This window comes from Pleurodeles waltl, chromosome 11, assembly GCF_031143425.1.
Source record: "Pleurodeles waltl isolate 20211129_DDA chromosome 11, aPleWal1.hap1.20221129, whole genome shotgun sequence".
Classification (NCBI taxonomy): domain Eukaryota; kingdom Metazoa; phylum Chordata; class Amphibia; order Caudata; family Salamandridae; genus Pleurodeles; species Pleurodeles waltl.
In genome coordinates this window covers 761347033-761371481 of record NC_090450.1, presented here as the reverse complement: position 1 = coordinate 761371481, position 24449 = coordinate 761347033, and positions in this window count along the sequence as shown.

Below are 24449 nucleotides of genomic sequence, written 5' to 3'. Positions count from 1 at the left end.
ATTACCAGGACTGTCTTGAGACATAAACCTGATATTGCAAGTTTCACCATGAGATGGGAGAGTAATGAAGCATGTGAGAGGTGATCTATGGACGTTACAAGGAGGACTTTGTGCAGTATTAACTAGAACTCACACTAATTTAATGTAAAGCTGATTGCCTTGGACATTCAGAAGTACAGACCTCTGACTTTCCCCCTTTGCTCTATACTTTCTTAGTCTGGCTTAAGTTTATACTTAACTCCCAAAAGAAGACTCTTGACCGAGCTTCTGAAATGCTTTCCAATTTCCTTTAATTCCTCCAAATTCTTTATATCCTATTTTTGATTCTCTTTTTTTGCCTTTACATCCTTTAGTTAGATTCCCATTTTTGATACTATAGGCTCTAGAGAACTATTCAAAATATCTGAGTCCAGTTTAGCTAGGTAATTTAATTTGCACTAATGTGAAAAAAAATATTTGATCTGTGTCTATTTTTGGAGCATCAGGTTTGATGGCTCATATTTTCGATTGCTGTCACTCAGTGTTTGGTTTGTCTCGTATTAACTCAACTAAATTTCTTCAGACAATTTGGCTGCTCTATTGTGATTTTCTGTCTTTACAGTTTGTTCTTGAAATGTGTTTGCAATAACCAGAGTGTTCATTTGTAATACGACCCTTTAACTGTGTTTTATTCCTGGCTAAATTGATTAATTAAATGTTGATTGACTGTTATCTTTATGTTTATCAGTCTTTAGTTAATCTCTTCACATGGACCAAAGGATCATCAACCTCGAATTAGAGCATACTAAATGCTCCATCAAAGGTGGTAGCAGAGGATGGTTTAGTCCTGAGTGAGAAAGGAAAATTATGGTCTGATCCTCAGGGAGATAGATGTAGGAAATTACACTATGGAATTGTCCAAATCCAGTCCAAAATTCTAAGCTCATGGCTCATTTTGAGGATTGATGGAGTTCCAGTGTTGTTTGAATATAGCGGATGTGTGAGTGTTAATAGGGTTGCACTTTTCATTGCTTATGCTTAGATTGCAGTGATTTGAGGTGCCTTGTAGTGACGTTTGAAGTTGTTGTGTTTATGTGGCACTTATTGCAGAGAAGTTGAGTTGGTTATCATGTCTGTCGTGGCCTAACATCCAACGATATAATGTAATGAGAAAAGTGTGCAGAAGACTGGTTGTTGTCTGCTATGCAAGCCGTGCTATTCATGAAACTTCATCAACAGTACCATCAGTAAGGGACTTTCCTTTGTGTGATTGTGAGAGATTGGTATAGTGACTCTCAAGTGCACAGAGAGAAACTGTACCAGTCTGAGTGAGACTAGATGTTGAGGTTTCATTCAAGAAATTAATGTGAGAGTAGGTCGGGAAGTGTAGTTCTAAACCGTTCTTGAAGTGATTGATTACACCGAACCTTTACAGGGGCAGACAACGTTGTTGTGGAAAAATATCTTGCATCTGTTTTTTAAATTAGGTTTGAGTGAGAGAAATTGTAAAGGACGGTCAGTTGCTGCAAGGAGTGAGATTAATGTCACACTGTGCCATGCTGGTATAGGCTGGTTGGTGTAAAGCCACACTGGTATTGGTTGACTATGTTACAGAGAGTCACTCTGGTACTGGTTGTGAATGCTGAACAGAGGATTGTGGGTGAAGAATTACTTCCTGATTGTAAATGAAAAGTTATTGTGAAAAATTATAATCTGGTTGAAAAATGATTTTTTTTATGGGATTGCAAAGTCCTATGAAGGGAGATGCATTTGAACCAGTCAGAGAGGGAGTGGAGACTTTACCCGAAGGTATGCCAGGTCACTGCGTAATGGCAAACATAGATCTTCACTCATGTCTTTGGTCTGAAAAATGGCATAGGATCACGGAAAAAGAAGGTGCACCAGCATTTCCACGTTATGGTGCACATAATTTGAGAGTTATTGAGAATTTGAGGTGAATTTTATAGGAGATGAAACAACCTACTAGACATTCCAAATGAAGCTGAAAGTTCAGGATACGGTGGGAGGACATTTCAAACCCCAGAGAGAGAAAGGGCATAAACTAAAATTGGAACTGAATAAAATGATATAAGGAACAATTGCCATGTTCCAATTGGACACATACCATGAGGATGAGTTATTATTTGTATGTAAAGACAACACCATATGTGCAGGACAAGCTCATGATAGACTAACTGAATTAACCAAGAAGTATTACGTTGATTTAGGCAAGACCAACATTTTAAAAGGAAACTATCACTTGAGCTACAGGGACGGAGATTTGGTAAATATGAGAATGCCAGGAAAGAAATTGTAGATTAGAGAATTATTTGGCTACATTCGGAAATGGAGTGAACTAGATGGAAGGAATGGAATATGGGTAAAGAAGAAGGCAACGTGAAAGGTGAGGACAGATCTGCCTTCTGATGGAGCAGATGGGAGTGAGGAAGATGTACATATGCTTCCTAAGAGGAAAGTTCCTGGTGGAGGATGTGTTTATGTACCCTGGAGTAGTGGTGACATTGTGTCATTCACAAATGATTTCCTAAAATGGACAGGGAAACCTGTGGAATAGTACAGGCAGGTTGAACAATTTGTGATGTTATATAAAGTTCTATGGGACGATCTGAACACATTGTTTGACACTGTTGTTCCAAGTGATTTTTGGACTGAATGCAAGTTGTCCATTAATTTGCCTAGCAAGGAACCCATGAGACATCCAGTGATTAAAGCTCAGTCTCCAATTGTGTTGAAAAAGTACCATCTTGTGATTTAGTTTTTGAAAATGTAATTGTTACAGAGACTAGTGAGGCATAAGACATGGGACATTTTGTCTTCAGATTTGTACAGGATTGAAACCAGAAGTGAATAACATGATTCAGCAGCATTTGATTTGGTGGCAGAATAAGTCAATTGACAAACCTGTAAGAAATGCCAAGAACTGTGCTGACGACGCGGAATTGAAACAAACAGTTGAAAGAGAAGCTGATGGTAGTGCAATGAAAGCTGCACAAAGGATTCAGAATCCACAGTTTGTAGAGAATGTTGGTGCTCTGCAGGGAGTGTATCAGCAGAGAGTTCCTATGATGCAAGGAGGTAATGGCTTTCATCAGCAAGGCAGAGGATGAGGTGTTCCAGTAGACTGAAGCACAGGAGTGGATGTGACAACCTTAAAAAAGGACTAATCTGAGTCATGCCTGCAGCAAATTGGAAGAGGGAATGGCATTTTAATTTAGATAGTATTGCAAATGAGAACCAGATGCAGAATGGTGAATTTTTGTAGACATAGGAAAACAATTAGGTTCACTCAATGCATGTACAGAAACAACGAATACCCAATTTTAATATGTTCTAAGTTGAGACTATGCAAGTTACACAAGCCTGATGCGTCAACAGAATGCAAATGCTCCTAGGTCTAATCAGAACCAGATCTGAAATGCAAACACTAACCCTTTTAATTAGTGAATCAAAGTACATCACAACAGTGTCCCACAATCCCAATGGAAGAGGATTTCAAATCTGATAAATTACAATGGCGGTGCCTGAGGGGTAGGAGGGATGCATACTTAGCACATCCTTAGAGGAAAACCAGAGTGGTCTATAGGTAGATGGTAAACTTAGGGGCATATTTATACTCCGTTTGCGCCAAATTTGCGTCGAAAAAAACTCGACGCAAAACTAACTCCATTTTTATACTTTGGCGTTAGACGCGTCTAGCACCAAAGTTCATGGAGTTAGCGTCATTTTTTTTGCGTGAACACCTTCCTTGCGTTAATGATATGCAAGGTAGGCGTTCCCGTCTTAAAAAATGACTCCGATGCATATGCGTCGTATTTATACTCCCGGGCAAAAATGACGCCCGGGAGTGGGCGGGTCTAAAAAACCTGCATTAGCGCCGGATTTTAACGCCTGGGTCAGGGCTGGCGTTAAGGGACCTGTGGGCTCAGAATGAGCCCAGAGGTGCCCTTCCCTGCCCCCAGGGACACCCCCTGCCACCCTTGCCCACCCCGGGAGGACACCCAAGGATGGAGGGACCCACCCCAGGGACATTAAGGTAAGTTCAGGTAAGTATTTTTTTTTTAAAAAAATTGTGGCATAGGGGACCTGATTTGTGCCCCCCTACATGCCACTATGCCCAATGACCATGCCCAGGGGACATAAGTCCCCTGGGCATGGCCATTGGGCAAGGGGGCATGACTCCTGTCTTTGCTAAGACAGGAGGCATTTCAATGGGGGTTGGGAGTGAAAAAAAAATGGCGCAAATCGGGTTGAGGCAATTTTTTTGCCTCAGCCTGACTTGCACCATTTTTGGACGCCCATACTCCATTTTCCCCCTACGCCGGCACTGCCTGGTGTACGTTGTTTTTTTTAACGCACACCAGACGGCGCCGGCGGCTAACGCCATTCAATAAATACGGCGCCCGCATGGCGCTTCAGAATGGCGTTAGCCAGCACTAATTTTTTTGACGCAAAACTGCGTTAGTGCAGTTTTGCGTCAAAAAGTATAAATATGGGCCTTAATGACCACCCATCTTGATTTTGTTGGACACAGGTGCTACACTCTCCAATGTGAGAACAGCAAGGCACCCAACCTACCCCCCTTGAGAAAAATATTCTAAGTTGTAGACGTTTCAAATTAACAATTGACTGGCCCCATCACAGAAGCTGTACCTGTAAAAATAGGGTCCTTTAAAGATATTCACCAATTTGTGGTGTGTGATTCTAGTCTTGTGTGTCTGATTGATTGTGACCTCTTGTGCAAACTTAATTGCTCCATCTGCAGCACTCCAAGAGACATAGAGATAAAGTCTCATGATGAAGATATTGAATTCACAATTGTGAATCAAACCCCAGGTATCACATTTTACCCAATGCTGATAAGTGATGATTTGCCAGCAGACTTGGGAGATACAGTGTTACCTGAAGTCTAGGACTTTTCAGGAAAAGAGAAAGGTTTCAACAAAGACATTGATCTTATACTGATAACTGTAAAGCCATATTCTGAGTATCCGAGAATCCCACAATACAACATGAGTTCCAAAACCATTGCAGGAATCACTCTAGTGATCAATTCAGTGATTGAGCTGGGAATATTGTAAGAGGTAATAGAAAACCCATGTAACTCACCAATTATGGGACAGAGGAAACCCAACAGAAAGTACTGTATTGTCCAGGATTTGCAAAAGGAAAATAAGATTGTAATTCCTTATCATCCAGTGATATCGAATCCAGCAGTGATTTTGTTTCAGATTACATGTGAAGCTAAGTGGTTCACTGTGATTGACTGTTGCATTTTTCCCCATACTGTTGCATGAGAAGAGTCAATTCCTTTTTGCTTTTCTGATTGATACTTGTGTTTTGGCAAGGTGATGAATCCCAGAAGGATATACTGAGAGCCCATCCATCGTCAGTCAGATCATAGAAAAGAATATGGAGTATCTAGAAGATGCCCCATCATTGAGTTCTGGTTCAATTTATAGACAACCTGTTGGTGGCCTCAAATACGCTTGCAGAAGAGACACAATTGCCCTGTTGAATCACTTAGTTGAGAATGGACATCAAGTATCCCCAACCAGTTTTGCAAGAAAGAAGTTTTATACCTTAGAAACCATATTGAGAAAGCTGCAAAACAAATGTCACAAGAGAGAATTTCAGCAATTTGAAAATAAATTCACCTACCACCCAAAAAGAAGTCAGGATGTTCTTCAATAATTCAATACTACAATCAGTGGTAACCCTACATTTTTCCCTTTTGGCCAAGCCTTTACAGATGCTGACACATAAAGATGTGTCCAATCCAGTAGAATAGAATGACACTTGCAAGCGTGCCTTCTCAGAGCTGAGAGAAAATCTCTGACATGCCTTGGGTCTGTGAATGCCTGGTTACAATAAATGTTTTACTTTGTATTGCAGTGAGAAGAAGGGATGTGCTCTCTTAGTGCTAACTCAGTTACACAGAAACACTCAAAGGCCAGTTGCCTATTTTTCTTTTACACATGACCCAGTAGCTTTAGCGTTGCCCGACTGTCTCAAAGTGATCACAACTACAGGTGTCAGCATGGAATAGTGTGAAAGCATTCTTATGGGTTATCCTTTGTTCCTCATTCTTTACAGAATTTGTTGACCTGTACCAATACACAGCACTTGACAAACAGTAGGTTGACCAGATGAAAGCAGACCATTTTGGCTGCTCCCAAACTGAATGTGAAAAGATGTACAACTTTAAATCCTGTAAATTTTTTATGGTTACCTGTAAATGATGCGAAGATTGATGATGAAATTGAGCATGACTGTCTAGATGTCACAGAACTGTGCAACAAGCCGAGACCTGACATACAAGAAATGCCACTTTCTGAGTCAGATCATGTAATATTTGTTAATGGCTCCTGTTTGAGAGACCATGAAGGTAACCTGAGAGTTGCCTACACAGTCTGTACAGTCTCAAATGTGATTGAAGATTCCTGGCTTCAAGGAGTTTTTTCTGCACAAGTGGTTGAATTGGTTGCCCTTACAAGAACAAGCTGAGTTTCAGACCACCGAAGGTGACCATTTCCACTGAGTCAGTATGGCTTTGGTGTCATCATGACTTTTCAACAGTAATAGTTGCAAAGGGGGTATATGACTTCCTCTGGCTCTCCCATTCATAATGGAGAGAGCTGATGATTTGTTTAAAGCATTACAGCTGCCTGCCCAAATTGCAGTTGTGAAGTGTTCTGCACACCGCAAGGAAATCGACTATGTAACTGTGGGAAATAAGGATGCAGATTGATTTGCCAGATAGTGTTCTCTAAATGCATGTGCATTTAATGATGACTATTTAAATGAGGGAACACATGAGACAAATGACGATCTTTTGTTAACGGCAGCAGATACATGGGAGCAAGTTAAGAGATTAACGGAAGAAGTACCAGCATCCGCCGTTTTCTTGCCACACTTCAGGCAGTTCTTCACCGCTCATCCTCCCAGAATCAGTAATTTTTTGGGGTGCAATATGCTCTATGTGCTGTAAACAAATGATTTTTTCCTGAAAGGTGCAGGTTTAGCTGACAACCAAAGAGTAGATGTAAATACTTTCCATAAGGTTTTGATATCCAATGGCAGCAGGTCCATTCCCGAGTTTTCTGATGGCAGGTTACAAACTTCTTCTCAGGCAGACACTAGCATCCAGTACCGCTTTCAAACATCTCTATGTTGGGACAATCTTCCCTGCAATTTCTCCTCCCAGACACTATTTCCTCTCTCATCTTTATCTAATCGTCTTACCCAGCTTGCTAGCTGATAGTACTTGAATTTAGATAGGGTACCCTCCGTAATTCCTCAAAGGGACTCTCAGGGTAGCAATGAGCTGCCCTCTAGGATTTGACTCCATTTATTTATTCCCCCTTCCATCAGCGGGGTTGACAGCTTATCTTGGAGACATTCTGAGGTTCCTGGAGAATTCCAGATTGGCATAGAACTGCTATAGTAGGGTATCCCAAATGCCTGTCTTATTTGATACAAAAACTTACAAGCTGCCTCCAGTGTCTTTAGTCTGACCTTTTTAAAGTACTATGGGTGTTCAAATATAAGGAGGAAATAGTCCCCTCACATGGGCAAGCATTTCATCATGGATTTGTGGAGAGGGGTAAAGGTGGAATTATCTAAGACCAAACCTCTTACGTTCTTAAACTGGAAAGCCCCACAATGTTTATAAAAATCAGGACATGCAACACTCATATTCTCTTTTTTCCTGTGTAATTTCCTCCCAATTCTCACTACTTTTGAGGACGATATGACACTACTCAGCCCCCCTGTAGCTTCTCAAACCACGTGGCAGTGTGATAAAAATAGAGGTGAATTTCAGGAGTATTGACATTTTCAGGATATTTAATCTTGCTATAAAAGAGAGTGGAAGGAATCCCCACACCTTTATTATTTTTCTGGCTGCTGTTGCTATTTTTTTTATATTGACCTGGGCTATTTTGTCTATTTCGTTCATCACCTGAACTCCTAAATACCTTATTTCCTGCTTTACACGCATACTATTACAACAAGGTTTCCATTGCATCATTTCTATATCTTGCTCATTAACGCAGTAGCCGGAGACCTTCCCAAAGTCTTTAAGAGTACTCAGAATCATTGGGAGTGAGCCACCTATATTGTTTGTGTACACCATTAAATCATCAGCCTACAATGCACTTTCTCTCCCAATCATTACATTCAAAGGGGATAATGCTTTGAGTTGCCCTGATAATATTTGCCAAAGGCTCAATGTATAAATTAAAAGGCAAAGGTGAGAGTGGACAACTCTGACAAGTCCTTGTCCTAATCTTGATCTGCATGGTAAGATTGCTGGACACCAAAATCTTTGCAATTGGATTTTTATATAGGGACCCAAAATCCCTTAAAAAGACATTGCCCAGGTCATGTTGGTTAATCCCACATTGCAAGAAGGGCAAGAAGGGCGAGCTTACTCTGTCAAAGGCTTTGGCCTTGTCAAAAGTAAAAACGCTCAACTGGAGTTTGTCTTTAATGGTTAAATCTACAGCTTCAATCAGGTCATATATCAATTCATAGAGTTGCTTCCCACTTTTGATCTTTATGTATTAATAATCCAATTGCCTTCTCCAATCGCTTCGCTAATATCTGGGTATAAATCTTATAGTCTGTTTTAAAAAAGGAGATCAGTCTTTGTGACTCACATAACTTAGGATCCTTGTTTGGCTAAGCTGATTATAGCCTCATCCCAGGTGCATCTTGTCCTCTTGCAAAGGATGCATTTAATACTTCTACCAAGACAGGAACCAACTCATCTTTCAATGTAATATACAGCTGATTTGGTAAGCTATCAGGACAGGCAGCCTCTCCTCTTTTTAATTTCCCAATTACTTTGGACACCTCTTTGATACTAATCTCTGCATTCATCTTTTCCCTTAATTCATCTTGTATAGCCAGGATAGAAATTCCACTAAAATAGTTGCTTATCCGTGCATCTGTCACAGCTGAATCTTCTCTATATAAATTTTGAAGGCTTGTTTTATTTCCAACATTTCTGTGCACATACTACCAGGGTCTTTCTGAATGGCTTTAATGATGCTTCTGGTCTGCTCAACCTTTGCTTTTCAAGCTATCATTTTGCCAACCCCCTTGTCATACTCATAATGGGACAGCTTACTTTTTTCCAATTTTTTTCTGATTTGTGTCTCTAGGTCATTCACAAAATCAGCCCCTTACCACCTTTATCGCTTTCTCTATCTCTTCCAGATCTTGAGCGCTATGAGTCAAGTCAGCGTCCCCCAATACACTCTGGAGTGCAGATTCCAGATTCCTCATCTTTTTTTTGATTCCTTACATTGGTGTGCGGCTAAGCTTATCAGTCTTCACATAATGAAAAGCCTTATATGTATCCCAAACAATATGCGCAGGAGCCGTACCACTATTTGACTGTAAGAAATATCTTCTCTCTTGCTTCAAATGATCTGTAACCTGATAGTCTAAAAAAAGTACTCAGTTTACAGTCCATCTTGGGGAGGCATGGGAATTATCCAAACTAAGCTCTAAACTAATTGCTGAATGATCAGACAGGTGTTCTAGAATATGTTAAACCTTTTTAATATTTCAGATTAAGTTGATGACTATTAAAAAGAAATCAATTCTAGAATAATTTTCATATTTTTTATTGTGGAAAGTAAACTTTGACCATTTCCCTCCTTCAACCTCCAGATATCGAAGAGGCCTAAATCTTTCATTACTTGCCATACTAAGGCTTTCATTTTAGGTGAATTAGCCATAGTTCTTATGTTAGATTTATCCAGGACTGGATCTGTTAATACACTAAGGCCCATATTTAAACTTTTTGACGCACAACTGCACCAACGCAGTTGTGCGTCAAACATTTTACCCCCGGCTAACGCCATTCCAACGCGCCATGCGGGCGCCTTATTAATGGAATGACGTTAGCCGGCGCTGCGGACTGGTGTGCGTAAAAAAAAGTGACTCACACCAGGCAGCGCCGGCGTATGGGAAAATGGGGGTTGTGCATCAAAAAATGGTGCAAGTCAGGTCTGAGGCAAAATTCAGGCCTCATACCGGATTTGCGCCATTTATTTTGACGCCCAACCTCCATTGACATGACTCCTGTCTTAGCAAAGACAGGAGTCATGCCCCCTTGCCCAATGGGCATGCCCAGGGGACTTATGTCCCCTGGGCATTGTCATTGGGCGTAGTGGCATGAAGGGGGGCCCAAATCTGGCCCCTCATTGCACAAAAAAATCGGCAAAAAATACTTACCCGAACTTACCTTTCCTTCCCTGGGATGGGTCCCTCCATCCTTGGGTGTCCTCCTGGGGTGGGCAAGGGTGGCAGGGGGTGTCCCTGGGGGCAGGGGTGCGCACCTCTGGGATCCTTCCGAGCCCACAGGTCCCTTAACGCCTGCCCTGACCCAGGCGTTAAAAAACGGCGCCCATCAGGCTGTGCGCCGTTTTTAAAGGCCTGCCCCCTCCTGTGCGTCAAAATGACGTCAGAGTATAAATAAGGGGCACAGGCCTTAAAGTCATTTTTTGGAAGGGAATGCCTACCTTGCATATAATTAACGCAAGGCTGGGTCCCCCTTCCAAAAAATTACGCACATGGTGGAATTTTGACGCCCGCGGGGTCGGACGTCAAAGTATAAATATGGGGCAGGGTTTGCGCTGATTGTGCGTCAAAAATTTTGACACACATTCGGCGCAAACAGAGTACAAATATGCCGCCAAAATCTACTCCTGATATTATCAGAAGTTTGATCTCCAGTAGTTGATTGTATAGGGCTTGCAGCGGGGTGGAATCTTCTCTATTTGGTCTGTATCAGCCCACAAATGCATGCCAGAAGCCAATAACTTTCACCTTAATAATCCGCCATCTTTATTTTATGGGATTGCTATCACCTTAACTCAACACGTCTGGTTAGTGCAGGCATACTGAGCTACCCATTTTTGTTTCTTTATTATATCCTTCCACTCTGCTCTTAATAGGCGAGTCTCCTGAACAATAAGCACTTCATCATCCACAAGTCTCAAATATTCAAAAATTCTTCAATTTTTAACTCTAAGCTCATTAACATTCCGAGATAACACATTTAATGGAGCCATGACTGACATCCCTGACATGTTAACCTGATGGTAGATACCTAGGTGGTCATTATGAACACGGCGGTTCGTACCGCGTCGCCGGTGGTGGCGGTAAAAACCGCCAACAGAGGAGTGGTCCAGGCCACGAAATAATGAACCACAGGCATTCAGAAAACCAACCACCGAGTGCCGATGACGACGGTAGAATCCGCCCACAGGCCGACGGGAAGGTCCAACCCGCCCATCAAAGTACGAACCACAAGTCTGCCGCCAGTCCTGGGCGGGAACAAACTGCCACGCAAAGCCAGGTGGAAATGAACCAAATCCAATGAATCACTCACCGGAGGCCCACACAACGCGCCGAAGCAGACATGGATAGAGAGCTGCAGATCATGCAGCCCTGCTCCTAGCCATATACCTCCATGACCGAGACCGCCGACCAAGATGACAACAGTAAGTACCGCAACCTACGAAACAAGGGAAGAAAGGGCACAGTTGCATATCCACCCACTCCACCCACCCTGCAACGTCCCCCAACCCTTTCCATCAGAACAACCCATACACCCCACAGCAAGAGGTACTTACCCGACACAAGGCAAATCCAACTTGACCATAGTACATACAAATGCCCTCACCCAAAAACAATGAAACAATAGACCAGGGTGCAACAGTGTGCTGCCAAAACATAGACCACACAGAAATATTTATTAAAGCTCATAGTGCCAACAACTCAAACAAGGCCAAAGGCCAGTCCGTAGCGCTACAAGTGCCATGGCCACAACGGACCCAACCTGACTCCCAAAAGTGCACGGTACTCCACCTAATGGGGCAACAAAGGGCCATCCAGGCACCTCACGTAACGGGGGCAGGGGGTGGGAGGGGTGGGGACTTGCGACAGGGTGGGGGCTTGGACTTGTGCTTGGAAGGTGGAGGGGGTGTGGGTTTGTCCTTTAAAGGATGGGGGGTTTTCTTCGAGCGTGTGGAGCCAGATGGACTTGGCTCTGCACTGGGCTTCTTCTCTGGGGAAGGGGCAAGGGAATGTGAGAGGTGGACAGGGGTGGGCTGTGAAGTGGAAGGAGTGGAAAGGGCAAGGAGGTGTGCATGCTTAGGGGAAAGTCGGGTTGGGCCAGTGGGTTGGAAGAGGTCAGCACAGGAGAGGAAAAGTTTATTCGGAGCAATTGGGGTGGTCCTGGATGAGGGTGTGGGAGTGGAGGCAGAGGGTGTGGACGTATGTGGTGTAGGGGTGCATGTAGTGGGTGCAGGTGACTGGACAGTATGCTGTGGTGGATGTGTGATGGGTGGGTGCCTTAGTGCGTTTGTGTGTTTTTGGAGGGGGGGTGGACACAGTGGGAGAAGACAGGCTGCCAGTGTGGACGTATGTTGTGTGGATGTCTGTAAGTCTGGTGAGTGTGCTGCATGTGTCAACTACAGTAGTTGTGGTGAGTGCAGGTGTGGTGTCTGGGGTGCATGTATGGTTGTCTGCTACTGTGGTGAGTGCAGTAAGAGGAGCAGCACCAGTAAAGGTGCAGTGCATGAGAGTGTGGACGTAGAGGGGACAGACAGGGAGGGCGAAGAGGTGAGCACACTGGGGAAGTGGTTGTTGTTGTGTGTGCATGTGTATGTTGGCTATGTGAATGCTTGTGGTGGGAGGTGTGGTGCTTGTGTTTTGAAGTGTGCTTCTTGTGTGTTGATGTGCTTGACTGCATGTCAGATTGTGTGCTTTGGACGGGTGAAGGGAGTGTGGTGCTGGAAGGGGTAGGGGAGGTTGGAGGTGGGACGGAATGGCCAGGGAAACAGGCTGCCATTGAAGAGGAGGCCAGAGCCTGAAAAGATTTCTGTAGGGCAGATACGGCACTGTGAATGCCATCCAGATAGGCATTTGTCTGCTGCACTTCTGATGCTAGCCCCTGGATTGCATTGACAATGGTTGTCTGCCCCACAGAGATGGTTCTCAGGAGGTCAATAGCCTCCTCTGTGAGGGCAGCAGGGCTGACTGGGGGAGGGGAGGAGGTGCCTGGGGCGAAGGAGACACCCACCTTTCTGGGTGACCGGGCATGGGCAACTCGGTTGGGAGAAGAAGGGAGGGCGGTGATGGAATGGGGGGTGGTGGAAGATGTCACTGTAGTGGTGTGGCCACTAGGGTCCGCCTCTGCCAGGTAGCCCCCATCGGAGGAGGTATCAGAGTCACTACCTCCAGTGGTAGTTGCCTCCCCCATGGTACTCCCCTCACCCTCCCACCCACTGGTCCCCTTGGCGTCGGATGTCTCTGCCTCCGAGGATCCATGGGCTGCTGCTTCCCCACTTGCCAGTGCCTAAGCTCCCTCGCCTGATGTTGCTGCTGTACAAAACCAGCACAAGAGAACAGGGATAGGAAGACAAAACAGGAGAGACACTTGTAAATAGCTGAATGGAGGTATGTAGTAGCCAGACATACACCCACCCAGAAGACACCCCCAACAGACAGCACCGTTCGCTATGTCCATGGCCATGCCCCTGACTACTGACCAGAGCCCTGCTCTACACCATCCCCTGAACTACCTAAGGACCCGACGTGTGGGAGACCTGACAAAGACACCCCTACACCCTTTGGGGACCATCATGTAGATGGACAACGGTCAGAGTCCCTGCCTCTAAGCAGCATGAACCGTAATGCACACACAGACACAGTCCTCCAGACTTAAGTTTGTGACATGAGTACTCACCCCTTTGTGACTGCTGTGCAGCCTTGAAGCACCCATGCAAGTCTTGGTACGTCACCGCCAGGATATGTTGCATGAGGGGGGTCAGTGCCTGATGGGCACCCCTTCCACGTTAGGAGGACTTCCCCAGCTGGGCCTCACAGATTTTACGCGCCCAGCCCAGCAGGTTCTCCCACCTCTTCCTGCAGTGGGTGCTCCACTGGTTGTAGACCCCCAGGGTCTGCACTTCCTTGGCGATGGCATGCCAAAGTGCCCTCTTCTGGTGGGTGCTGACCTAAAAGGGTGACACAGAAATGGAACACAGAGATCAGGTACTTGCAAGATAGGTACAGCTGGGTTTTTGTCTACTATGGGACGGACAGTACTGTCAGACTTACAAGACATACGCACTCAGCATGCCATGCACCATGGCCCATGCAGGCTCAGAGGTGCACACAACACCATCCATTACACCCAAACAGTGCACCCCAAACCCATACTCACCTGTACCTCTGGCCGTCCGTAGAGTTTTGCTTACAGGGGCAGGACCCCATCCACTAGTCTCTCCAGTTCTTCCTGGGTGAAGGCCGGGGCCCTTTCCTCTGCAACACGAGCCACATCCATGACCAGAGGCAGGCCACAGCAGTACACACAGTGAAGTACCTGTCCGCACGAGATCAGGGAGTCAAGTGAAGAATAGATGATGAATTTGCGTACGTATGGTGGCAGTGTGCACCGTCACCGCCGGTGGCGATCATCATACGCCAGGATTCACCATTGGCATCCATGTTAACCAACGACTGTGCGAACGGCGGTAAACAGCGCCTTACGCTGTTACATCAACCACTAGCAGTATGAGGTAACATCCACAACAACAGGCCTGGATTAAAGTGGGCAGACAATTTGGCAGTAACTACGCATCTATAAATAAAATAGTGCACAATGCAGGCCCTACTTGCCACATGAAGCACCTATGCATGTGACCATTTTGTAATATAACACACATGAAAAACACTGTTACCTCATTGAGGTGTAAAAGTAGTTCTGTGAAGAACTTGTTACTGTTGAGTCACTACAATGAAGTATGCAGTGCACAATTGATGACAATGTGTGCCTATGTATGTGTGCTCATCACTTCTTTTTGATATCCCTCGTAGGTACCGACCCTTGTGGCGAGGAAGGGAACCATTGGTGTACAGACCACTTGTGGATATGAGGACCATGGTAGAGCGTCACATCATAATCAATTACAGACTCACCCGTGCAACAATTCAGGAGCTTTGTGCATTACTGGATCCTGCACTAACTCTGGGAAATCGTAATCAGCATGTCATCCCTACTGAAGTGCAGGTGCTCTCCGCACTCCATTTCCTGGCCACAGGATCATTTCAAGTGACTGTGGGCATGGGTGCTGGATTTTCGCAGCCAATGTTCAGCATGGTACTGATCACATTTCTAAATGCATTTGTTCTACACCTGCAGTCCTATGTGAGATTTCCCCAAAGTACTGACCTCCCTGCCATCAAGTCTGATTTCTATGCCTTTGCCAACATACCCCATGTGATAGGTGGCATCGATGGCACCCACATACCGATCATACCCCTAAGAGTCAGTGAACAGGTGTATGAAACAGAAAGAATTTTCATTCCATGAACATCCAATTGGTATGTACTGCAGGTGCCATGTTCCTAGGTTCAGTCCATGATTCCTTTGTGCTGAGGAACAGTAGTGTGCCACAGAAGATGGAACAATTACAAGAGGACAGAGGGTGGATCATAGGTAAGTGTTTCTGTCACTAACTGACACATAGCAGACAGCCAGGCTGTCTTACTAAGGGGCTTAACAATGACTACTCTGTATTGCATCTTTTTCTAGGTGATTCTGGCTATCCCAACTTGCGTTGGCTCCTGACACCAGTGAGGAATCCTAGGACGGATGCAGAGAGGAATTACAACGAGGCCATGGACGTACTAGGAGGGTGATAGAGCGCACAATAGGTCGGCTGAAGGCTAGATTTTGTTGTCTAATTATCTCTGGGGGTTCCCTGGCCTATGGGCATGAAAAGGTGTGTAGAATAGTAGTGGCCTGCTGCATGCTGCACAACTTGGCAGTGAGACATTCTATCCCTCTCTTGGAGGTGGAGGGTGCTGTATGTCCTGACCAGCTACCTCAGAGAGGGGGCGAGAGTGATGGTGATGATGACTAAGGGGAAGATGTCAATTCCAGGACCCAACTGATACAACTCTACTTCCAGTAACTGTGTGGGACTTAGGGCTGACATTCAGGTTTGTGACACATACTGTCAGTGTGCCTAGTCATATAGGGGGGGTTTGAATCTGATATGTGAAACAGGGTCTAGTTCTGCATGGTACAGATTTGCATTTATTGCATTTTCTTTGGGCCCAAATTTAGGCACACAGGAGTCCTTTCATGCAACAATTTGACAATAAAGTGGTTATCAGCCAGTTGTATTCATACTTCACTGCTGTTGTGGCTGATTGAGTGGGATGGTTGCTGTGCAGATTGTTACTCAGTTACTTCTTGAAGGGGGCCTTGTTCTTTTCTGGGGTTCCAGTGCCATAACTTGGCCTGAGGGTCCGTTTGGGTGCCTGCTGTTGATCTTGAGGGGATGACATGGTTGGCCCTTGGGTTCCCTGTGAGGGTAGTTTATGGGATGTTTCTGATGATGGTGTAATTGCCAGGTCGGTGTCTGGTGCTGTGTTGGGGGCCTCCTGTCCTGTGTGGGCCTCAGACTGGGTTTGTACCAGCTGCAGCAGTGCTCCTACTATGCTGGCCATAGTGCTGTTGTGCTGTTTCCACTGCTCCTTGGCCTGTTGGTGGTGTTCCTGCTGCATCCTCTGACTGTGCTCCAGGGTGGATACTATCTGTGCCAACCTGTCATGGGTATGCTGGTAGGCCCTCAATACCTCAGATATCAGGTCCTTAGCTGCTGCATCCATCCTGTGACCGCCCCTGTGGCCCACTGAGGCCCTAGCAATTGCCTAGCCCCCTGTGCCTGTGTCCGCTGCACAGGTCTGGCAGTACCACTTTTACTGGGGCCCTCCCCTTCTTGCATGGTTGGGAGTAGGAGACTGTGGCGTCTGTACCTGTGTTCCACCAGTCTGTGGCCTGGATACACTGGTGTGGGGACGCTTGCACCGGGTTGCTGTTCTTGACTGGGTGGTAGGGGTGTCAGTGGTATCCTGGGTGGGGCTGCTGCATGCTGACAATCTAGGACTGTGTGAGGGGCCTACCTGCTCATCAGTGTCCAGGGATCCTTCACCAGGGTCCTGTGAGGTGCCGCTGTCTCCATGGGGGGCACTGTCACTCCTTGTCCTGGCCGTGATGGTGGCATGGGTGGGGGTGCCTGTTGGGGGACATAGACATGTCTTTTACAAATGCATGAACGTTTGGGGTGCACAGGACTGGGCTATTGTGTGCTGGTATTACTTTCTGTGGCCATCCAGGGTCCCTTTCTCAGGTTTACACAGCATTTTGCTTTGGGTGTGAGGTTGCATGCGGGGGGTGTAGTTCCATTGTGAATTTTTGCAGGAGTAGGTGGCTGTGCACAGGGGGAGGGATGTGGGCCTGTTAGTGGGTTTGTGGGCATGCAGGGGGGTGGATTCAGTGGTGGGGTATTGGTCCTTGTGGGTGTGGGTGGGGTGGTGCATGCATTAAATGTATGGTGCATATGTGGTAAATGTGGATGACTTACCCAAGTCCATTCCTCCAGTGAGCCCAGTGAGTCCCTCAGGGTGCAGGATGGCCAGTTCCTTTTCCTCCCAGTCGGTGTATTCGGGTGGTGTTGGTAGTGGTCCTCCCCCAGTTTTCTGGACTGCAATGTGGTGCCTTGATGCCATGCCCCTGACCTTCCCCCGCAGGTCGTTTCATCTCTTCCGGATATCGTCCCTGGTGCCTGGATGGTGTCCCACTGTACTGACCCTGTTCACAATGGTCTGCCATAGCTCCATCTTCCTTGCCATGGGTGTGTGCTGCACCTCGGCCCGAATATTTGTGGCTCCACCTTCAGGATCTTGTCCACCATGGTCCTTAACTCCCTTTCTGTGAAGCGTAGATGTTTGGGGGGTGACATGGTGAGTGTGGTGAATGGTGTCGGGGCTGGAAACGTGGTGAGGGTGCTTTTCGGTGGGTCGGTGTGCGTCTCGTGTATGGTGCTCTCCGTGTTTTTTGGCCTGGTTTCATTGCAAAGGATTGTGGGGTCTGTCTAGGAGTGTTTTATGGGGTTATGACTGTGTGTCAGGTGTGTGGGTTTCACGCTTACCGAATGTGTGCACTTCTTGCTGTTAAGTCCACTTGCGGCCCGTGGCGGTCGGCACCGCCAATGGTCTATGACTGCCACTGACTGCCAAGGTGATTTGTGCATCATTATTTCGAGGGCGGGATGTGGGTGTGCTCGGCGGTGGCAGGGTGGGGAGGTCCTGCATTCCCGCTGACAAGATCGTGGCGGCGACTGGTGGTCTGGTGATTTTTGGCAGGGTGAGAATTTTCGATCATTATATGGTGGGTTTCCATTCACCGCCAACGGCGGCCTTCTGTTCACCGCCGCCACGGCAGTCAGCGGTGTTTACCGATGTGTTCATAATGACCGCCCTAGTTCGTAATTGCCTGAGCTCCATGATAAACCTACAAGTTTTGAAGTTACAAATGAGGCTTCATTATTTTTTATCTCACAAGCGCCCCACCCAGTGTTTAAAAATCATGAGAAAAACCTGAGATGTCAGTGACCCTACCTCCCTTCCCTGGGGAACCCTCCTTCTAACTTTTGGCTAAATCTGGATGATTTATCACTACTTGAGCTCTCTTTCCGCTGCCAACTTTCAAGATTGTTTCTAGTGTGCCTTTCTCTACTTCACTAAAAGACCAACTTCTTTTGGGTCGCTTATGTTATGCATTTTATTATTCCACAAAATTCTTAATGTGACAAGAGACAAATGTGGGCTGTGGCTCCTAAAGGTCTGAGCTCCTAAATAAATTTTCCTAGTTCCCACTATATGTCCTGTGTGATCCTAGAAATATCTTATCTAATGTGAAAAGACCACCCCCCCCCTTTTCAGAAACTACTGCCTTTAAGGGCCTAGGTCAGTATTGTTTCTTTAATCGAGTAGGTCTTGAAGTTAATCAAAATTTTCCTTCGGTTTTTCATGGGTCCACATTTTTCAATGTATCACAATGAACTCTCTGTATATCTTTCTCCAGACAGTACGACCTACACAAGGGATAAACTTATTCATTATGTCTATCACAGAACATTTGATGTTACCCCCCAATAGTCCTTCCAGGATATTCAGAGGTTTGATATTGTTTCTTCTTGCATTGTTCCCTAATGTTTCAATTTTATCATGTAAACCTTTTTCACCCATTTTTAAGTTCTGTATTTCCGCCATCTCTCTGTTTAGCTCCTCTAGTGAGGCTTCCTTCCCTGCCACTCTGTCCAAAAACTATTGCTTTTTACTTTCAAGGCCTCATATCTCTTGTATGTCTATTTAATCTTTTCCTGTTATTCAGTGTCTGATTTGTCATATTTAGAAAATTTGGCTAGCCTATGGCGATTTTGTATCTTTACAGTATACTCTTGAGATTGCTTTACATTGACCTGAGTGTTACTTTGTAATAACACCCTTTAACCTTAGTTCCAATTTGGGTTTTCACTGTGTGGCCAGTTTGGTTACACTGTAAATTCACACAGATCCAAAGGTTCATCAGCCTCGAATTAGAGCATACAAAATGCACCTTCACTCACCACCCCAACTTTGGAGTGGGTATCTGAACAATAATTTACATCTGTAATTGCAGTCACATTCATTTATGGGTCACTAAAGCCAATTTGCAAGTCAGAAATGTTTTTTCGACTCATAAAAGGGATTTAATACATTCTTAAAGCTTGTCTTGGGTTTCAAGCAAGGTGATATTTCGAATCATTGTGTTTCCAATCATAAAGCCGCTCTATACATTCTACACAACATCTCACATGTTGAATAAGAGCAAGACAAATATGTTTTTAATATGGAATTCATATATATCCTAGTTACCCAAAAAGACAGCTTAATAAACAATGGCTTTCAATGTTAATATATTCTACACACGCTGTAAAGATACAACTTGCAAATATATCATTTAGGGCCAGATGTAGCAACTTCCGCATTTGCGATTCGGAAATTGCAAGTCTGTGCCACTCGCAATTTCCGAATTGCAAATGCGGATGCAGAACGGTGTCTCAGACACCGTCTGCGACTCGCTATGGGGTCGCAAAGACCCACCTCATAAATATTAATGCGAGTCCCTGCACTCACAGGGATGGTGGCCTGCTGAAGTCAGCAGACCTCCATGTCTGTGACTGCTTTTTAAATAAAGCAGTTTTTTTATTTTTTATTTTTCAGCCCGTTTTTCTTAAAAGAGTTGCAAAATAAAATAAATAACGAAACCATTTGGTCAGAGCTCTGAAAAAACCTTTTGGGCAACATTCACAAAGGGAAAGGGGTCCCGCGGGGACCCCTTCCCTTTTGCGAATGAGTTACCACCAGTGTCACACTGGTGGTAACTGCGAATTGCTTTGCGACCGCATTCGCGGTCACAAAGCAATTCTGCATTGCGATGCGAGTCGCAAATAGGAAGGGAACACCCCTTCCTATTTGCGAGTCGCATTCACAATTTGCGAGTCGGTACCGACTCGCAAATTTTGAATGTGCATTGCAGAAGGCTTTTTGCATGGCGCAAACTGCGATTTTCGCAATTTGCACCATGCAAACAGCTTACTACATCTGGCCCTTAGTAAGTTAAATAATTTGCAATTCACATTTAAAAAGTAGACACAAATTTAAGTTGTGAAATGACCGCAATTAAATAGAAATAAAAAATTAATTTGACATAACTAAGAAAATAAGTACATTTACAACACTTTTCTTGAATATTTACCTGAATATGAAATGCTGTATAATACTGGTAGAGATCTAAATATTGTAAATACATGTATTTGAAATATCTCTTCTCAAACAGAATATGCAAAATGTGTACATGAAAAAACTAACCAAAAGCAAACTCCCCTAAAAATCTTGGCCTTAGAGGATATTGTTGAGTTGAAAAAAGTGAGAGAAATATAGAATCCGTTATTCTGAATTATGTTTTCTTAATATGCATTTAGTACAATTAAACCTTAATTAGTACAGACAAACTTTGTGATGCTGGAACATCAAGAACGTATATGCACAACAGGGACCTCTTAATATGCCCACCGGACGGGGGTGATTACAATTAATATATAACAAACATCACATGGGACTTATTTGCCAGAGCTATTATCCAACAGCTCTACGAGCCCTGCAACATTATTCAATTTATAACTTATAATTTGCAATCCAATCATCAATGGATTGTTATTTGCACATGGATAATTCAAATACAACCAACGTAATAATCATATATATAATAAAATGCAAGTGCAGGACACATAATTCAATTTTATCATATATGTATATTAGTTTTAAATGTCAAAATATAGGCGGTCATTCTGACCCTGGCGGGCGGCGGATGCCGGCCGCCAGGCGGGAACCGCCATTTGGCCGCTATGCGGTCAAAAGACCGCTGCCGGCATTTCAACCTTCCCGCTGGGCCGGCGGGCGCTAACCATGTTAGTGCCCGCCGGCCCAGCGGGAAGGAGGCCTGCAACACCGAAGCCGGCTCCGAATGGAGCCGGCGGTGTTGCGGGCGTGCGACGGGTGCAGTTGCACCCGTCGCGCTTTTCACTGTCTGCTAAGCAGACAGTGAAAAGCTTCATGGGGCCCTGTTAGGGGGCCCCTGCACTGCCCATGCCATTGGCATGGGCAGTGCAGGGGCCCCCAGGGGCCCCAGGACACCCGTTCCCACCAGCCTCTTCCTGGCGATGAAAACCGCCAGAAACAGGCTGGCGGGAAGGGGGTCAGAATCCCCAGTGCTGCCCTGGCGGATTCGCCCAGGCGGGGGAAAAACGGTGGGAAACCGCCGGCCCCGGTTTTCTGACCGCGGCTTTACCGCTGCAGTCAGAATGGGCTTGGAAGCACCGCCAGCCTGTTGGCGGTGCTTCCGTCATTCGCGACCCTGGCGGTCAAAGACCGCCAGGGTCAGAATGACCCCCATGGTAATAAAAAAATCACTACATATTACAATACACTAAACCGGCAAGTGAGAATTGTCATCACCTAGTGTGAATTTTTGCCAGTAGGAGGCCACCTGGTGAGAATTTCCAAGCGTGGGTGGTCGCAGGCGGTTGTGACCATTTGCAGTAAGAAAGCTGCCTGTTGAGTAGAAAATCCATTGGAGTATCAGTCAAATGAGCTTGAGAAGCAGTGTCTTCTGCCATGCCGTGTGGTACTGTTCATGTTGATTTTTCAGTGCAGAACGAGTTAACCTCTTAGCTGCTGACCACCCCCCCCCCCCCCCACAGTGCTGAGCCCTTTTTTGGCTATTTGGGGTGGTTCGCACTTAGGCCTTCATAACTTTTTGTCCACACAAGCTATCCACACCAAATGTGCGTCCTTTTTTTCCAACATCCTAGGGATTGTAATGGTACCCAGAGTTTGTGGTTTCCCCTGGAGGAGACCAAGAAATTAGCCAAAATACAGTGAAAAAAACGTTTTTTTTTAAAAAATGGGAAAAAAGGGCTTCCGTAGAAGGCTTGTGGTTTTTTCCCTGAAAATGGCACCAACAAAGGGTTTCTGGTGCTAAAATCACCATCTTCCCACCTTTCAGGAACGGGCAGACTTGAATCAGAAAACCACATTTTTCAACACAAATTTGGCATTTTACTGGGACATATCCCATTTTTACTATTTTTGGTGCATTCAGCCTCCTTTCAGTTAGTGACAGGAATGGGTGTGAAACCAATGCTGGATCCTGGAAAGCTAAACATTTCTGAAAAGTAGACAAAATTCTGAATTCAGCAAGGGGTCATTTGTGTAGATCCTACAAGGTTTTCCTACAGAAAATAACAGCTGAAATAAAAAAATATTGAAATTGAGCTGAAAACAAGAGCCATTTTTCTTTATGTTTTACTCTGTAACTTTTTCCTGCGATGTCAGATTTTTTAAAGCAATATACCGTTACGTCTGCTGGACTCTTTTGGTTGCGGGATATATAGGGCTTGTAGGTTCATCAAGAACCCTAGGTACCCAGAGCCAATAAATGAGCTGCACCCTGCAGTTGGTTTTCATTCTATACTGGGTATACAGCAATTCATTTGCTGAAATTTGAAGAGTGAAAAATAGGTATCAAGCAAACCTTTGCATTTCCAAAATGGGCTCAAGATAAGATTTTGAGGAGCAGTGGTTATTTGCACATCTCTGAATTCCAGGGTGCCCATACTAGCATGTGAATTGCAGGGCATTTCTCAATCAGATGTCTTTTTTACACACTCTCTTATATTTGGAAGGAAAAAATGTAGAGAAAGAGAAGGGGCAATAACACTTGTTTTGTCATTCTATGTTCCCCCAACTCTCCCGATAAAAATTATACCTCACTTGTGTGGGTAGGCCTAGTGCCCGCAACAGGAAATGCCCCAAAACACAACGTGGACACATCCCATTTTTTGACAGAAAACAGAGGTGTTTTTTGCAAAGTGCCTATCTGTAGATTTTGGCCTCTAGCTCAGCCAGCACCTAGAGAAACCTACCAAACCTGTGCATTTTTTAAAACTAGAGACCTAGGGGAATCCAAGATGGGGTGAGTTGTGGGGTTCTGACCAGGTTCTGTTACCCAGAATCCTTTGCAAACCTCAAAATGTGGCTAAAAAAACAATTTAACTCACATTTCGGTGACAGAAAGTTCTGGAATCTGAGAGGATCCACAAATTTCCTTCCACCCAGCATTTCCCAAAGTCTCCCGATAAAAATGATACCTCACTTGTGTGGGTAGGCCTAGTGCCCGCGACAGGAAATGCCCCAAAACACAACGTGGACACATCCCATTTTTTGACAGAAAACAGAGGTGTTTTTTGCAAAGTGCCTACCTGTAGATTTTGGCCTCTAGCTCAGCCGGCACCTAGAGAAACCTACCAAACCTGTGCATTTTTTAAAACTAGAGACCTAGCGGAATCCAAGATGGGGTGACTTGTGGGGCTCTGACCACGTTCTGTTACCCAGAATCCTTTGCAAACCTCAAAATGTGGCTAAAAAAACACGTTTCCCTCACATTTCGGTGACAGAAAGTTCTGGAATCTGAGAGGAGCCATAAATTTCCTTCCACCCAGCGTTTCCCCAAGTCTCCCGATAAAAATGGTACCTCACTTGTGTGGGTAGGGCTAGCGCCCGCGACAGGAAATGCCCCAAAACACAACGTGGACACATCCCATTTTTTGACAGAAAACAGCTGTTTTTTGCAAAGTGCCTACCTGTAGATTTTGGCCTCTAGCTCAGCCGGCACCTAGGGAAACCTACCAAACCTGTGCATTTTTGAAAACTAGAGACCTAGGGGAATCCAAGATGGGGTGACTTGTGGGGCTCTGACTAGGTTCTGTTACCCAGAATCCTTTGCAAACCTCAAAATGTGGCTAAAAAAACACGTTTTCCTCACATTTCGGTGACAGAAAGTTCTGGAATCTGAGAGGAGCCACTAATTTCCTTCCACCCAGCGTTTCCCAAAGTCTCCCGATAAAAATGATACCTCACTTGTGTGGGTAGGCCTAGCACCCGCGACAGGAAATGCCCCAAAACACAAC